A 19,768-nucleotide genomic window follows, 5' to 3' on the forward strand; every position below is an offset into this window, starting at 1 on the left:
CCTGAAAGATGAAACAGGGGGCACCAGGTCTCCGCTTGTAAAGGGTTAATCAGATCTCATCTATACAGCAACAAAATATAGAATGAAGAAATAAAGAGGAAGTTAAAGGGAAATAAGAGATTTAGAATTTAAAGGGATTAACTTGTGCAGTAAATTTATTTTCGGTCATTCAATGAGGAACAGTTAGGTTATTAGTGAAGGTCAGGAGTTCAGCCCATCCATCAACTGTGCACAGTACCAGACAATGTGTAAGGCAGTGTAATGCTCTATATCTCCTGTGGTGTCGCTGCTGAGCAAATTAAGCCTTGTTTCTAAGGCATCTATTATTGTCAATGAGGAAGCAGTAGTATAGTAATTATATTGTTGTATATAGGAGCAGTATTATAGTAGTTATATCCCTGTATATAGGAGCAGTATTATAGTAGTTATATTCTTGTATATAGGAGCAGTATTATAGTAGTTATATTCTTGTATATAGGAGCAGTATTATAGTAGTTATATTCTTGTATATAGGAGCAGTATTATAGTAGTTATATTCTTGTATATAGGAGTAGTATTATAGTAGTTATATTCTTGTATATAGGGGGCAGTATTATAGTAGTTATATTCTTGTATATAGGAGCAGTATTATAGTAGTTATATCCCTGTATATAGGAGCAGTATTATAGTAGTTATATTCCTGTATATAGGGAGCAGTATTATAGTAGTTATATTCTTGTATATAGGGGGCAGTATTATAGTAGTTATATTCTTGTATATAGGAGCAGTATTATAGTAGTTATATTCTTGTATATAGGAGCAATATTATAGTAGTTATATTCCTGTATATAGGAGCAGTATTATAGTAGTTATATTCTTGTATATAGGAGCAGTATTATAGTAGTTATATCCCTGTATATAGGAGCAGTATTATAGTAGTTATATTCTTGTATATAGGGACAGTATTATAGTAGTTATATTCTTGTATATAGGGAGCAGTATTATAGTAGTTATATTCTTGTATATAGGGGCAGTATTATAGTAGTTATATTCCTGTATATAGGAGCATTATTATAGTAGTTATATTCTTGTATATAGGAGGCAGTATCATAGTAGTTATATTCTTGCACATATGGGGCAGCATTATAGCGGTTATATAGAGAGCAGTATTATAATGCTCACAGTCTTGAGCAGTTCTTTAGATGTATTTCATATCTATACCATACACTGTTACACTTTACTTTCAATTAGAATAGGAATTTGTTCCCACATAAGGCTAAACAATGCAATGTGTCTTTCCCAGCAGCTCGATCCTTGCAGATCCACGTCCCATCAATAAATGCCCTCCCGCTGTGTCAGTGCTTTGCAATTCCTCAGTCTCTATTAGAATGTAGAAGGTGCTGTATACAGCAAACATCTTAAGTAGGTTGTGCAGCATGCAGCAATGTCAGGGGGTGATGGATGAAGCATTCCGCTCTATTCGGCTTCCCCAGTGTGGTAATCACTTGTAAAATAGGATATATTCTACCTTCAACATGTTTTTATTAGATTTCACAAAGCATTGGTGCATGCCCACTCCTGAGACTTCAGATGCTGGGGTGTATTCATATTACATTGCGTCCCTGGCACAGACTCTTACCTATGCAGACATCACACAGCACATACATATCACACGTTTCATAGGCTATTACTGGAGTAAGGACATGTATTAACCTCCTGGTCCTGGCTGACTAATGTTGTGTGACGCTACCATAAGATTGTCACCCCAAGGCTGCATATAATTCATAGGTTACACTCCATCTGAGGCAGAAGGGATGGATGAACTGCAAGTCCCAGCATGAAACTAGGAAGGCTAATGGAAGACAGTATACTCAGATTAACAGATAGATAGATAGATAGATAGATAGATAGATAGATAGATAGATAGATAGATAGATAGAATCAGGGCCGGATTAAGGTTGGTGGAGGCCCCGGGCAACAATCCCCCCCCCCAAAAAAAAATAAATACCGCGATCTATACAGATGGCTGATCACTGTAGGTGAATTAGCACAGACCCCTCCTCGCTCCTGGCTGTATGGGTCAGCATCCTCTTGTGCACGTGGTCACTAGAGGCTGCAGTACAGGGGAAGATGCCAGGCCCTAGAGACAGGAGCGGGGGACTAAGTATCAGAGTGTATTCCCACATTGTGTTTGTGTTAACGCAATGTGAGAACACAGCACTTTCTGCACGCTGTTGCCCACTGTGTTAGGGCTCTATTACATGGCCTGATATCCTGGGTAAGAAGCACCGTTCTGCTAGGGTTCGAGCTGGTGGGGGCCCCTAAGTGGCGGAGGCCCCGGGGCACGTGCCCCTGGTGCCCTCCCTTTAATCCGGCCCTGGATATCATGGTTTCTTGCATTTGCCACAAGCAAATCTTGGACGTGTGAACACAGTCATACAAATGAAATGGAACAAATGTTCCGCAAAGAGGAGCAATCAGATGAAATTAAGTCTAACCTGCAGTAAATGAGATTGCCCTGCTCTGCCCGGCTGTAAATGACTCCGAGTATTGACTACAAGATGCTGTTTGTCATTACAAGTAACATATAAACTGCTGTCACAGTCACTAGAACAGAGGAGACCTCAGGCTTATTTATCCTGATCTACAGCTTTTAATCACGAAGCGGCGGCTATAGCCATCAAGTAGCGGAGGCTGAAAATTATCATCCTGCAGGTTCAACGACACAAGTCAGAAATGCTGAAGTTTCCGTAAGACATCTAATGAGAAGCAACCGAACAGTCTGCCATGTGTGACCTAGATTCTGGATTTTAAAAGTTGTCAAGGATCAGAGTATTTATCTATTATCTATCTCCTATCTATCTATCTATCTATCTATCTATCTATCTATCTATCTATATATCTATTATCTATCTATCTATCTATCTATCTATCTATCTATCTATCTCCTATCTATCTATCTATCTATCTATTTATTATCTATCTATCTCCTATCTATCTATCTATCTATCTATCTATCTATCTATCTATCTCCTATCTATCTATCTATCTATCTATCTATGTCCTATCTATCTATCTATCTATCTATCTATCTATCTATCTATCTGTCTACTATCTATCTATCTATCTATCTATCTATCTATCTATCTATCTCCTATCTATCTATCTATCTATCTATCTATCTATCTATCTATCCGCTATCTATCTATCTATCTATCTATCTATCTATCTATCTATCTCCTATCTATCTATTATCTATCTATCTATCTATACTCCAAGAACTCTGCAGCACAACCGTATAGTGCAAAATCCAAAATGTGGTTTTATTCCATATCAGTAAAAAATTCCAAGCATGGAATTTTTTACTGATATGGAATAAAACCACATTTTGGATTTTTCACTATACGGTTGTGCTGCAGAGTTCTTGGAGTATTTATGGGGAGACGTGGATTCGGTCTCCAGCTGCGGGCACCCTTTTCACCAGTCTGACCAGAGTGCACTTCATACTGGACGTTTATCTATCTATCTATCTATCTATCTCCTATCTATCTATCTGTCTATCTATCTATCTATCTATCTATCTATCTATCTATTTATCTATCTATCTATCTATTTCCTATCTATCTATCTATCTATCTATCTATCTATCTCCTATCTATCTATCTATCTATCTATCTATCTATCTATCTATCTATCTCCTATCTATCTATCTATCTATCTATCTATCTATCTATCTATCTATCTATCTAGGCAACAGAGACTGGATAAACGTCTCCTCTTCAAATAAATTCAAGAACTGCGGCACTTCCATAAAGTGAAAAAAATCTTAGTGTTTATTCAAAAAAATACATCAGCCAGTGCAACGTTTCTGTCTCATCCAGAGACCTTTCTCAAGCATGGTCAGGAACTCAGGAACAGCGGCATCTGGAAGGACAGGAGATGTCTCAAAATACTCAGGGGGACTTGGTGAGTAAGGTTTGGGAGAATTTCATTTTTCAGCTCATGGGTGGAATACCCCTTTAGGGCATCAACCAAGTAATGCATAGAAAAAAGTTTAAATACCTAGACTGGGAATCTCCCCGGGTGATACATCGTGACATAGCATATACATACATGTAGTGTTACATAATATCAAACATCATATATTTCATGTACGGTGTCAAACAATGTTTAAAAGTGTTGATTGGTAGGCGGGGGACCACCACTCACAGCTGTGGCTGGTTATCTCATCAGGAATAGTATTCTGGACCTCAAATAGCTAAAAAGTCCACAGCCTTGCATACTCTGCCTTGGCATATGCCGGCACTATGGATTTTTCCACTCCTTGAGCTCCAGAGTGATATTCCTGATGAGGTAACCAGCCACAGCGGTGAGTGGTGGTCCCCCGCCTACCAATCAACACTTTTTACCACTGTACATGAAATATATGCTGTTTGATTTTATGTAACAGTACATGTGTATATATGGTATGTCACAATGTATCACCCCGGGAGTTTCCCAGTCTATGTATTTACACTTTCTTCCATACATTACTTTGTTGATGCTTTAGTTTTGCACTAATTAGCATCTAATTCACATGTGTAGAAAAACAATGGAGAGCTCACTGTATGTTATACTTGAGAAGGAAGCGAATCCGGCAAATCGCGTTGTCAATTCGCTTTGTTCTGCAAAGCAAATTCCTGCTGATTCGTTAAGGAAGTTTGCAAATATAACAAAATGGCGGCCACTCATGTTGTCTGAAGCATCACTAGGCGGGAGAAAGGGATTAACCATAATTCCTAGCGCCTGTCCAATCAGCTGCAGGCCCCTCTGTGATGTCAGCACCTCCTCCCTATATAAGGAGGTTCGGTAATGGAGGTGGCCAGTCGGCTGTGTGTGGAGGAGAGAGCAGGATGGCAGCAGGCAGTTAGAGCAGAGCAGGGAGAGACTAACAGAGCAATATAGGGGCAGAGAGGAGAGGAATGGCCGAAATTGTATGAGAGACTTTTTTTACATTGTGATTTTCCGATTTTTTACACTTTTACAACAAAATGCTGTAATAAATTTGCCCTTCTGTAATAATCCCAGTAGTTTAGCTACTACAGTTATGATATTTTAGTTAAATTTATTACAAACCGATTTGTGAATCTATCTGTATATTATCTATCTATCTATCTATCTAGATATAGATAATGGCCCATGCGATGCCCTGGCCCCTGGGGGCCACTTCCGCAGTGCTGGTGTTATGAGCGGGCAATGACCGGGGCAGCTGCAGGGGTTATACTTGTCACGGAATAGGCCTGAGGGCAGCACAGCTGTAGGGCCGGTCTGTGGAATCTGCGGGTGATGATGGGCATGCGATTCTTCGCTGCACCTAGTCAGGGCACCAGTTAGTGGACACCAATGCCAGGGTTCAGTAACAGCGGTTTTAAATAGATGAGGTAACTAGTAGCAACAGTTCTGTCCGGATGCAACCGGGTATATAGCAGGCTTTGACAAATAAGGCAGGAGTGGTGCTGCATAGGCTGTGAGAATACGTGCCGGATGATGGGAGTAGGAGTATGAGAGAAATAGCGTTGCTGGGTGGATTAGCTTGAGAATAATACTTGCTGTGAATCCTTGCAGCGATGAGGAGAGATAACGGAATGACACCCAGATGAGAGAGAAGACTCCGGTCACTTGAGCAGGCAGATACAGCCGAAGACTTGAATCCAGCAGCAGACTCAGTCACTCTTCTGAGGGAGAGGACAGAACAACACAACCTCCTTGCTTGAAAGCAGGGGCTGAACTGACTTGTCAGCAGGAAGTGGGAGGTCACATGGTTGCTCCTGGCCAGAGCTAGTCGGCCATTGGAGGAACCATGGTTACAGGTCACGTGATCAACAGCCTTGCATACCACTGTACAATGCAATAATACACAGGAATACATGAGAATACACATGAGAATGCACATTACTAGAGAATACTAGGGGAAAACCAGCAGCAGTTGCAGTGCAAACACTTACCAGAACAGGCATTGACACAGAAACAGAAATGGCCATAATAGGAGTAGTAGTCTGTATGTTCTGGGACACTGCACCCACATCACTCCGGAATTGGCAATTAAAGTGTTTTTATTCCATAGTGAAAAAGTGCTTGAAAAAGACTACGGAGGTCGTTGAAACGTCGCCATTTAACACTGTGCTGTGCTATTTCACTATGGAATAAAAACACTTTAATTGCCAATTCCGGAGTGCTGTGGGCCATTTTCTATATCTACAAAGTGAAGTCTTGTCTGGACTATACCTGCTGGCACCCACCCTGCTTCAAGTGTAGTGCTGCTCCAAGATACAAAAGTATCTATCGATCTATCTATCTATCTATCTATCTATCTATCTATCTATCTCCTATCTATCTATTATCTATCTATCTATCTATCTATCTATCTATCTATCTATCTATCTATCCATTTATCTATCTATTGGTGTGTTTACACAGACAGATTTATCTGACAGATCTTTGAAGCCAAAGCCAGGAACAGACTATAAATAGGGAACAGGTCATAAAGGAAAGATTGAGATTTCTCCTTCTTTCAAAACCTTTCCTGGCTTTGGCTTCATAGATCTGTCAGATAAATCTGTCTGTGTAAACACACTATATATATCCTATCTATTTATCTATCTATTGATCTATTATCTATCTATCTATCTATCTATCTATCTATCTATCTATCTATCTATCTGTCTCCTATCTATCTATCTATCTATCTATCTGATAATCCACAGCACTTACAGATAACGGAGCAAAAATCAAATGTAGTTTATTTCCTCATTATTTCGGTGTTATGTTGCCGCCATTATCAGGTGTGACCATTATGCGCTGGCGGAGGTGTTTGTTTGCTGTGCGGCTCTCGCTATTTGATGAAATAAACTACATTAGATTTTTGCTCCGTTATCTGTAAGTGCTGTGGATTATCCTTGGACTCATTGCTATGTATTTTGCTTGAAAAAAAAGAAGCAGTACTGTGTTACAATAGAGGTATGGGTAGAAGCCATAAGACACTGATCATGTGTGACAATACTAGAATAATGCAGAAAATCTTTCCAAGTGAGTAAATGATAAAAAGCTGAACTCCTCCATTCACCCATACATGCAACTCTATGGAGCCTGAAAATGGATTTAGTGAGTTAAGCCGAAATGTTGCACATATGTATAGGAGCGTAACGGCCTTCAGGTTGCTGTTTGAAGTGCTGCCTGGTCCTATCTAGCAACTCTGGCAAAATACAGATTTGTAATTTACTTCTATTTTAGAAATCTCCAGTCTTCCACTACTTATTAGCTGCTGTATGTCCTGCAGGAAGTGGTGTATTCTTTCCAGTCTGACACAGTGCTCTCTGCTGCCACCTCTGTCCATGTCAGGAACTGTCCAGAGCAGCAGCAAATCCCAATAGAAAACCTCTCCTGCCCTAGACATCCTTTATGTCTATCTATCTATCTATCTATCTATCTATCTATCTATCTATCTATCTATCTATCATCCATCTCTTTATCCATTCTATTACACATTCATTATTGTATCCGTCACCTGCAATTGCCCCTTTAAGCATTTGACGGCCACAATTATCAGGAAATCTTGAACACTAAAAGTTCGCACCTTGCTGGATGGCCACTAGCACCGGAAATTCTCTAATAATTAAACCTGGACTGAATAATAATAATAATAATAATAATAATAATAATAATAATAGTAATGAAGCATTTGCCAGCCGCAATGCTAAACATGGGCTGCAGCTATAGGCTATTACCGCCATGTCTAGGCCCAGCCTAATGAATGGTAGTCAGGTCCTTGGGACCGATGATAGGAATGGCCCAGAGCTCTTCATTATGTTCTCATCAGGTCTTATCAGGTTCACATACACTGGACATATAGGGGGAGATTTATCAAACATGGTGTAAAGTGAAAGCGGCTCAGTTGCCCCTAGCAACCAATCAGATCCCACCTTTCATTTTCCAAAGAGTCTGTGAGGAATGAAAGGTGGAATCTGATTGGTTGCTAGGGGCAACTGAGCCAGTTTCACTTTACACCATGTTTGATAAATCTCCCCCATAGTTTCGTATTTTGTGGTTAGAGATGAGTGAATCTACAGTAACATTGGGTTTGAAAAGCCCTGAACTTTTTGCATTAGGGTCTTATTAGATGGACTGATGACGGCCCGAATAATGTAAACAAATGCCGTTCTAGAAGATCGACACTCATTTACTTGGCTCGATAACAGTGTCGAACTGGCCTCCGGTGGGCCCTCAGCTTTAGAACCTGCACTAACACTGACTGACATATTGTTTCACACTGGTTCTTCATTGGTGGGCCCCCAGGATCATTTCCTCTGGTGGGCCCCAGGTACCCCAGTCCAACACTGCTCGATAATCATTTAGCAAGGGCTGCGTGGACATTGTTAGTGATGTCTGTGCGACCCTTGCCCTAAAGTGTTTATACATTACCTCTCTGCGCTCCCAGTATTTTTCTGCCCTCTGCTCTCCTCCTGGCGCCATAGCTGCAGCCAGTGTCGGACTGGCCCACCAAAGGACCGGAGAATCCTCCGGTGGGCCCCCAGCTTTAGATCCTGCACAAACACTGACTGACATGTTGTTTCTCCCTAGTTCTTTATTAGTGGGCCCCGAGGATCATTTCCTCTGGTGGGCCCCAGATACTCCAGTCCAACACTGGCTGAAGCTGGAGAGCAGGTCTCAGAACTGAGGCTACTCAGCCAATCACTGGCCGGGACCGCCGCGCTCAATGATTGGCTGAGCAGCCTGTCAGTCCCGATATCGGCTCTAAAACTGCAGTTGCGGCAGCCAGTAGAGGGCAGAAGAAGGTAGTATAACAGTTTATAATTTTATAATTTTTTTGTACAATCGTCAGCCGGCGGCCGCACATTGCTATTACACGTTGTGATGCGCGGTTGGTGGCCAGCGATTTTAGGTCAGGACCAAAAGATTCGATCAGTCGATGATCGTTGTCATCGGTTGATTGTTGTCTCTAATATAGGTAACGATATTAGGCCGAATTAGCCTGACTTCGACCAATTATCTCTCCATGTAATAGGGGCCTGAGACTCAAGAAGATGGTGAACCCCCTGGCGTTGTCCGGCTTTCTGCATTGGTTACTAATAAATTGGCTCTGATCATCTCAGTCACTATTCCCAACAATCACTATGGGGATTTATTAGTTGAGGTGTTTATGACGCCGTTCCTCCCTGTTTTCGCCTCGTTTACGTGTGAGAAAAATTAATCAAACTATCACAGTTTGTTCAATAAATTTGTCTCACCTACATATGTGTTGGAACCAGAAAACACACGTGACGGGATACGTCTGCTCACACACGTCTCTATTGTTCATATCTTTTCTTAAGCATTATGGAGGCAAAGTGCTCCTGCAGCGAATTTCAGTAAAATCCCACAGTCATTGCATTCTGGCACGTCTTAAAGGAGTTATCCAGCATTAGAAAAACATGGCCGCTTTCTTCCAGAGACAGCACAGCTCTTGTCTCCAGTTCAGGTGCAGGTTTGCAATTAAGCTTCATTCACTTCAATGGAAACTGAATAGCAAAACCTGCACCCAAAGAAAGTGTTTTTGTGTTTTTGTAGCGCTAGATAACCCCTTTAATGAATTTGGCAGCATCGCACTGCATGTGAGCTCTGAGCTGGTATAGCCCGAGCCAGGCAACCCCATACTCATTTTACATGTATTATTAAGTGGTGATGAAGCTGCCAACACTCAAAAAAGTCATAAATCTTTGCGTAAATGACCAATTTTTTTACATTTTAACACCAAAAGCTGGTGTAAATCATGGGATAGGTTTATTCCTGGTCCACTCTGTCTCCACTCCTCTGTTCTCCCTTATGAAACAGAGGTCACATGATCTCCATCTCTTCTGTGGCCATTCAAGCTGTAACCCCGCCCACCACTGACATCACACAGTAATCACCTGGCCAAGGGCAAGGAAACAACAGCCTCTCCTGAGTAGTGTAGGGGAAAGGAAACCCTGTTGTTCCATTTCTCTCTCTCCAATCTATTTATGTAGATGGATAGATAGATAGATAGATAGATAGATAGATAGATAGATAGATAGATACTGTGTCTACTGTGCAAAGCAGAAGCAGGTTGAGTCAGTGGTGGTCAGATACTACAAAACAGGGGCTGGTACCTGGCAGTTTGTTCTGAGGTGCAATGCATTCTGGGAGATGTAGTTTTCCGGTGCCATGATATGAAAGTGAGATACTTTGTAAAAGTTTGAATCTGGGGCTAGAAGCAGCATATAAAAGTGGGAAAAACAGTTGGGGGGATCAGTGAATGTACCTAATGTATATGCTTTTTGGGCATTTTATTTTTTAATGGGATCACTGGAGTTCCCCTTTAAGTAAATATCTGCAGTGCAGGGAGAAAACATAAGTGAATCCTCACTAACAGAAATCCCTTTGAAATGTTTCCTGTATAAATCAGACTTGCACAATGTTGTGGAGGATTTCTCGTCTTCTTTGCCAGCCATTCTTTCATTGATTTAGTTGTATGCTTTCTGTTATTATCTTGTGGAATCACCCAGTGCCTCTTCAGCTTGAGGTTATGGACTGCCGCCCCTTTTATATTTTCATACACCTTTATTCCCTCAATGATCACAAAGATTTCAGCCCCTGAGGCAGCAAAGCAGCCGGGAACCATGCTGCCCCCTCCCCTATACTCACAGCTGGGAGGAGGCTTTGGTCTTCTCTCCTCCAGCATTGTGCATTTGTACTTCTTCCAGCATCAGTTCTTCTCATTACTCCTACACAGTATATGAAGTTATTCGGCAGAGAGGTTGTTCCATCATCTTGGAGACTTCTGTGGACGTCGCTGCTCCGATCTTTCTATATCTTCATGTGATACAAGACAGACTGGATGATGTGAGATCAGGGCTCTCTGGTGGCCATATTGTCACTTCCAGGACTCCTTGTCCTTCTCTACACTGATACTACAAGATACTTCTTTATGACATTGCCTGTTTTTCATTTTCTTGTGTGCTTTTTTACTCGGAGTAGGCATAATTTAAGTTATCTACATTTAGGCCAGATTTATCATGTGTAAACTTTTTATTTTTTTTTATTGCACATCAGTCCTCGTTTCAGACTCTGCTGTAGTTGTTAGCCAAAGAATAACAAACCAGAAAAATTAGGCAATATTTATCAGAGAATTTTGGGCCTAAAAATTCTTGCACAAATGAAAAATATCCCCCTTAGTGTTTTTTGCTCATAAGTGACCATTATGTGGTAACCTGACTGGTCTGACCTCTCTGCCAGGGTTGTGGAGTTAGTAAGCTCCGACTCCGACACCTGAATTTTATCAGGGACCAACTTCGACTCCAGTTCCTTCATAAATGGCCGGTCAGATACCAGGAAACTTGTTTTTCTCACTGGTGTACAGTAGATCTGGCTTCTTCTTAATGTCCTACATGATCCTGGGGCAACTTCTGTGTGAATAAGGCAAATACTATATATAAACACACAACCACACACAACCTGTTGCAGCCATAGCGTGCGTGCACACACAGCCTGCTGCAGCCATGGCACACACACACAACCACACACAACCTGGTGCAGCCATAGCATCTGTGCACACACACACACAGCCTGCTGCAGCCATGGCACACACACACACACACACACACACACATCCTTCTGCAGCCATAGCACACACACACACACAGCCTGCTGCAGCCAGCGCATACTGAAGAAAATATCTTCATATTACACTGCTGCTCATATACAATCATCCAGCATCCAGGAAGAGAACAGCACAGATCTCCCCCCACACAATAGGCTCTTTCAGCTCAGAAACAAACTGCCAAATAGTGACCCACAACTTCTCCCCGACCCCCCTTATCTAATTACTGATATATGTTATATGGTTGTTATAAATAATGTCCTTAGATTGATAATTCATATAAAAACTCAATTATAAAATGTTGAATTTTTTTTTAACGCAGGAGTCAGAACATTTTTTTTACTCCAACTCTGATGCCAGCCAACACTAACTCAGTCTCCATGACTCTAACTCCGACTCCACATCCCTGCTCTTTCCTGTGCACTTACCCCCGTCTAAGGACTGTGATCCAGTTGTGGGACACCCTTTAGGATGATTTATCCAAGTAAACAGGGACAGTGGAGTGGATAACAATAGAGTAACACTGAGCCCTACCCATATTGTGACAGTGTGATGTTATATAATTTACAAGATACCTGTGAAGCCCACGTGTCACATATCTTCTTCTTAACTGAAATAGTAATAAACACAGAGGATTCCTTTATTTTTCTCCTTGCCCTGTGGATGTTTGCTCAGCGTGCTTAATAAAAGAAACAAAAAGTCCATAGTTTATGTAGATTGTGTCTGTGTAAAATAAGGACCACAATATACTAGTATTCAATGCAAAAATCAAGCACTCAGTGACTTTTCTTTCCTGCACTGTGGGAGTTTATTCAGGTTACTTAATGAACGACATAGGCAGTAGAACTCCTTGTTATTAGTTTAGTTAGATTGCATTTGTCTATAACTATGACTTAAAGGGATATTGTAAATTACTTAAAAAAAAATCCAATCTTCCAGTCTTTATTAGCTGCTGTATGTCCTACAGGAAGTGGTGTATTTTTTTTTCAGTCTGACACAGTGCTCTCTGCTGCCTTCTCTGTCCATGTCAGGAACTGTTCAGAGCAGTAGAAGTTTTCTATAGTGCTACTGCTCTGCACGGTTCCTGACATGGACAGAGGTGGCAGCAGAGAGCACTGTGTCAGACTGGAAAACATACACCACTTCCTGTAGAACATACAGCAACTGATAAGTACTGGAACACTCGAGATTTTTAAATAGAAGTAATTTATAAATCTGTATAACTTTCTGCTGCCAGTTGATTAAAAAAAAATTTGATGCACCCCTTTAACACTAGAAGTAGATGAGTCGTGTATGTACATGATGCATATGTCTAACATCTATCTATAAATGTGCAAATAATACAGTGTTATCCTCAGCAGCACTTATGCTTTAGTCTACACCGGTAAGTGGAAGCAGGTCCCAGCCGCTGGTATTACTGGCTCATTATACTCCACAGCTTGAGGGCCAGGGAGGGGATATAGTGGCTCTTACTGTGGGATATGAATATTATAAAACTAGTGTGACATCCTATGGAGTCTCCAGCTGATCCAGCTATAGAAAGCGATTATTATATCATCCAGGATAGGGTCTTCTGCTTCCCTAGGTGTCACTCATCTACGCTGGATTATTAGTGTCCTACCATACTGCAGTCACAGCTGAGACTTATACCACATTGTTCCACTTTTATTGTCACCATTATGTGATTATTATCTGTCCTGAAACAAAGTCCTTGGGTGTTAGGAAAACCGTGTGACAGCTGGCAGAATTCCCATAAAGATTAATATGCAGCTTTTCAAGGGTTCTGAACGGCAGGGCTGTCTGGTTAGACATCAGTAAGGCAGCAGGGATCTATCAGAACATAAATCCAGCAAAGTTGGTTGGTGATTCCGATGGGAGCCGGAGAGGTCATTTCACATGTCAGGCGGCTTTGCCAGAAAACACAAATAACAAAGACACTGTAAAATAAGATTGTAGCAACTTGGCTGAAGGACTTATATTTACTGGTGATTTTAATTGGGAAAGGTTTTTGAATTTAATAGTAATTAAAAAAAAACACCTTATGGCTTTCTGTGGAAATATTTACTTATGTAAATGTGTGTATTAAAATTTGATACGTCGACAATTACAGTAAAGTACAGAAAGCCGAATATCTTTACTAAACATAAAATACTTTAATATTGGTCTCTAAGGGCGATAAAAAAATATAATATAACTGCTGTAATACTTATTATTCTTAACACTTACGGGGAAGCTTTTAGCTTTTGTAATACTATCCTCTATATACAAGACTATAACTTTTATAATACTGTCCCCTATCTGCAAGACTATAACTACTATAATACTGCTCCTATATACAAAAATATAACTACTATAATACTGCTCCTATATACAGGAATATAACTACTATAATACTGCTCCTATATACAAGAATATAACTACTATAATACTGCTCCTATATACAAGAATATAACTACTATAATACTGCCCCCTATATACAAGAATATAACTACTATAATACTGCTCCTATATACAGGAATATAACTACTATAATACTGCTCCTATATACAAGAATATAACTACTATAATACTGCTCCTATATACAAGAATATAACTACTATAATACACGGAAACTGGAGAGAAAGGAACGGCTGCACATCCCATCTATGGCTGATACTAATGCCGCTAGGCCTATATTAAAAATCAACACCAGAGTGTCTGTATATGAATTGATCAAGCCATATTGCCCCGTGTACCACCGCGCAGGTCCTCTGGTCCACACGGGTCCCTACAGTAACTCCACACCGTGTCGGTCAGCGACCGCCAACCCCACAAAGCGTGCAGGGTTGCAGGGCCGTTCCATGGCCTCCCTTCCCTGACTGTGCACGCCTGCGGGGGTGGTGGTCGCTGACTGGCACTGTGTGGACTTAGTGTAGGGACCCATGTGTATCAGATACCTGCACGCGGTACATGGGGCAGTGTGGCTTGATCAATTCACATACAGAATTCTGATGTTTTTTATGCAGCCGAGAGGTACTAGTATCAGCCATAGGTGTGAGGTGCAGCACTCTTTTTCTTCCCTGAACCGTATAACTACTATAATACTGCTCCTATATACAGGAATATAACTACTATAATGCGGTTCAGGGAAGAAACAGAGTGCTGCACCTCACACCTATGGCTGATACTAGTGCCGCTAGGCTAAATAAAAAACACATCAGAATTTTGTGTATGAATTGATCAAGCCATACTGCCCCATGTACCTCGTGCCGGTATCTGATACACATGGGTCCCTACACTAAGTCCACACCGTGCCAGTCAGTGGCCACCAACCCCGCAGGCGTGCACAGTCAGGGAACGGGGGCCATGGGACGGCCCTGCGACCCCCATGCCACAGGACCAGACCCAAAAACACCACACCAGAACCCGGCCAGCACTAGCGGCACTAGTATCAGCCATAGGTGTGAGGTGCAGCACTCTGTTTCTTCCCTGAACCGCATAACTACTATAATACTGCTCCTATATACAGGAATATAACTACTATAATACTGCTCGTATATACAAGAATATGACTACTATAATACTGCCCACTATATACAAGAATATAACTACTATAATACTGCTTCTATATACAGGAATATAACTACTATAATACTGCTCCTATATACAGGAATATAACTACTATAATACTGCCCCTAGATACAAGAATATAACTACTATAATACTGCTCTTATATACAAGAATATAACTACTATAATACTGCCCCTAGATACAAGAATATAACTACTATAATACTGCTCCTACATACAAGAATATAACTACTATAATACTGCCCCTGTATACAGGAATATACTACTATAATACTGCTCCTACATACAAGAATATAACTACTATAATACTGCTCCTATATAAAGGAAAATAACTACTATAATACTGCCTCCTATATACAAGAATATAACTACAATAATACTGCTCCTATATACAAGAATATAACTACTATAATACTGCTCCTATATACAAGAATATAACTACTATAACACTGCCTCCTACCTGTGAGGAGGTGTGTTTGTAGCTCTCCTGCATTGCTCTCATGCCTGGAGAAAGCCCAGGGCGGGGCCACCCTGGGTGGGGAAGCTCCCCAAGCGAGGCCCAGGCTCCAAGGCCTACACTGGGAGACAACTCCCAGCATTCTAAGGTGGATGAAAATCCCAAAGTTTCCAGTAATGAAGAGAAAGTAAGCGGCACAAGTAAAAGTAAAGATATGAAGATGGAAGTAAGCGAGAAAGCTAAAGAAACAGCAGCAGCAGCAAGCTCAAAGCCAAGTCAGCAAAGTGAGCGCATGGTCAGACAAGCAGGACAAACAGCAGGTGCACAGCCCCCCACTCCTGCACCCAGACAGAAGAGGACATCTCTGGAGAGACAGACCCTGCAGGAGAACATCAGGCAGCAGGTGATGGTCTCCAGGATGGTGGGTCACGGCAAGACCAGATCTGCAACAAAGCTGGAACCAGGTGACTGCAAACAGCCTGAGAGACCACAGAGGCCTACACCAGAGGAGAAGCCAGAGAGACCACAGAGGCCTACACCTGAGGAGAAGGAGCCAGAGAGACCAGCAGCACCAACAGAGAAGGAGGCAAAGAGAGCACCTGAGCTGCAGATGGCGGAGGAGATCCCAGGTCTGGTAAGGAGGATGGGGGAGCTAAAACACCATAAACAAATGCTGCAACTACAGATTGACTGTATATATAATCTAAAAACTGTACAGCCTGAGAGTAACACTCTGTATGATAACAAACTGCACTCACTAAGTATTGAGCTGGCTGAGGTGGTGAGGGAGATGGACTGTGTCCTGGAGAGGATGGGGCCTCTGGCTGAGACTTACCACAACCAGGAACGCTTTGCAAAACAAGCACGAACTGCAACATCCCAGTCCAGACCCTCAGACGCTGCGTCTATGTCCCAGCGAGGGCCACGTGTCATCCTGCAGGCCCCAAGTTTTGTGTTCCAGGAGGGCAAGAAACACCAGCAGGGACCACAGCAGCCAAAAACATCTCTGGCCGTCCCTGAGCAACAACCTATCCCTCAGAGTGCACATGCACTACAAGTCCCAGCCAACACTGCACGGCAGCAGGACTGTGTAGAGTCATCGGTGTGTGAGACTGAGGATAGTAATGTTGATCGTTCTGTGTCTGACCCTCAGGCTGCAGCACATGGACTACGAGTCCCAGGAGTAACAGCAAAGGCACTACAAGTCCCAGACTACATTGCACAGGGGCAGGATAATGGAGCGTCATCTGTGTGTCAGACGGTGGACAGTGATGGAGGTCAAGGTTCACCTTACCCTCAAACAGCGGCACATGGACTACAAGTCCCAGGAATAACAGCATTGGCACCACAAGTCCCAGCCAACAGTGGACAGTCATCTGGGTGTCAGACTGTGGACAGTAGTGGTGCTCATGGTGTACCTGAGGGGTCAGGGGTTGGAGGGGATACGCAGTCTGTGTGGGAGATGGAACCATCTGATGATGCCATGGTTGATGGGGTGGTGGAGATAGAAAATAATGTTGCATGTGATTTCCCCCCATTACCCCCACAGGTTTTGGCTGCTCCTTCTAGTACAGATCCTCACCCTAAACCCCCTGAGAGTGCCCCCCGTCAGGAACCTCCCAGAAACGCCTGGAGTCGGGGTGCTCCATCATTCACCCCCGGTGCCCATTATACCGGCCAGGCGTTTAAGAGGAGGAACGTGGTGAGGTTCAAGCATAAGGGCAACAAGGAAGACCTCCCAGCCAGGAGACTAGTGATCCGGGAGCTCCTGTGCCACCAGATGGGGTTCTCACCAGCCGACATCCTGGCCGTAATAAACCTTCCAGACAGACAGGGCTATGACGTTAGCTTTAAGCTCATGTCCAGTCTGGATCGGTTTTGGGCGCAGTTTCCAAGGTTTAGGGACACAGACAGCTGGAATAAGTTCATCCTCATTCCTATTTCTAAGCCAGATACCGCTACTGTAAATATCATCTTCTGGAATGAGTCTGTTCCCCCCCAGGATATAGTGGTATGGCTCAGGCGACACTGTGACCTCATGTCTGACCTCACCAAAGCCCGTGATGATGATGGTATCTGGACTGGAGGGTGGCGGGCACTGGTGAAACTACGGCAGCATAATAACATCACGCTGCATCTCCCCAATTCTTTCTTCATTGGGAGAGAGAAGGGGGTCTGTTTCTACCCCGGTCAGCCAAGGAAATGCTTCAAGTGCGGTAAACTGGGTCATGTGGCGAGTGTGTGCACGGTGCTGAGGTGCAACCTGTGCGGGGAGGTCGGCCATGTCAGTTCCATCTGTAAGAACATCCGCTGTAACCTATGTGGTAGGATTGGCCACCCGCACAGGGAATGCCCAGATGCCTGGCACAATATATGTGGAGATCTCCCTGACCAGGACTTGCTGGCGGCGGCAGATGTCTTAGAGGAGGAGGCTCTAATATCAGGGACAGTACTGACCAGACAGGAGGTCCAGCGGGGGTCAGATAATGTAACACCAGGTCCATCATCAGAGGGGGTGCAAGTACACACAGAGGGGGTGCAGAGACGCACAGAGGGGGTACAAGCACCCATAGAGGCCACCTCAGACCAACAGCCGACACAGACAGTCTCCTCTAAGTCACCATCTGTTTTTGAGGAAATTAAGAGCAATAAGAGGAAGAAAAAAGACCCGTCCTCCCGCAAACCTGAGGAGAGTCCCAGTGCAGGCCAGAGGGCCAAGAAACCAGTCACTACCAGTGATGGAGTCATGGTCTTATCTAATAGATATGATGTCCTCTCAGAATCAGATGGTGACTATGAGAAAGAGCTAGAAAGCATAGATAAAGAGTGTGAAGAGGACACAGGGCTCCCCCGCACAAAAAAGAAAACACCTACTGTAGAGACTCCGATACAGTCAGATATGGAGACTGGAGGTAGAGACAGCGACTCTGACATATAATGATGGCAGTCACGTATATGGTATTCCTCTATTGTCTTCTCATGGCTGGGTTCACTTTAAACATCGTCTCCAGTAATGCCAACAGTATAAAAGTAAGAAGGACGAGACATGCAGTATACGACCATCTGAGACACCTTAATGCTGATGTCATCTTCTTGCAAGAGACACGTCTAACGTCATCTGGACTGTTGTCTGAGGCCCAGAGAGATTGGACATCTGGTCCGTCCCTTTGGTCGTTGGCTGTAGAGCCTTATGCTGGAGTAGCCATACTGTTTAACACCACTGACGTGACCGTACATAGGATGACAGAGGTTGTTATGGGGAGGTGTCTGGTCCTTGAGGTCACTGTCCACGGCAGACGACTGAGGTTTATTAACATCTATGGCCCACAGACAGTGACTGAGAGGATCCATGTCCTTAATGAGGTGAAGCCATACCTATTCACTTCTATTCCTGTAGTATTAGCTGGAGACTTTAACGTTGCCCGGTCATCAGGTGACAGGTCCTCCGGCAGAGCTGTGGTTGGGGACTCTACAGTCCTTAATAACATGATTTTGCAGGCTGGTCTGAGTGACGTCTTTTCACAGGGTGGAAGGAGGCCGAAATTCACATACTGCTGTGGTGACAGGAGGAGTAGAATAGATCTGGCGTTTGTGAATCCTACAGAAACTGTAAGCGGGATAAGTGAGAAAGCCGTCCCATACTCTGATCACCTGGCCTTGTGTTTCTGCCTGGGAGTCGCTAAACGCCCAGATCTTGGTAGGGGGTTATGGAAACTTAATTCCAGCCTCCTGGATGATGTTTATGTCCAGCGTTGTGTTCACTCCCTCTTTCAGAACCAACTCGAGAGAGTGGATTTTTATGACAGTGTGGCTGACTGGTGGGAGGATGTCAAGGAGGAGATCGGCTCCCTCTTGAGGAAACTGTCAATTAAGAGAGGGAAGAATAAGTATAGCCAGTATCTAAGACTGCGTAAAGAATTGGAGTCACTCTATTCGGCGGGTGGGGATGACCAACAAAGGATTGACCGGCTGAAATCTGAGATGAGGCAGTATCAGTACAGTAGGTATACCTCCCTGGTGGTTGAACGGGATTATGGGTCCTTAGGGTCTCCTGATCCCTATGAGAATTGCCGGGAGCGGGTGACAAAGAAATTAATCTCGGGTCTCACT

The 19,768-nt window shown here is 43.0% G+C and overlaps 1 protein-coding gene across 3 annotated transcripts in view; it reads left to right on the plus strand.

Annotated features, from left to right (window-relative positions):
- THSD7B (thrombospondin type 1 domain containing 7B) overlaps positions 1-19,768 on the plus strand; it is a 420,171-nt gene that overhangs the window by 37,269 nt on the left and 363,134 nt on the right. The window lies entirely within an intron of this gene.

This window comes from Dendropsophus ebraccatus, chromosome 9 (assembly GCF_027789765.1).
Source record: "Dendropsophus ebraccatus isolate aDenEbr1 chromosome 9, aDenEbr1.pat, whole genome shotgun sequence".
In the NCBI taxonomy this organism is placed as follows: domain Eukaryota; kingdom Metazoa; phylum Chordata; class Amphibia; order Anura; family Hylidae; genus Dendropsophus; species Dendropsophus ebraccatus.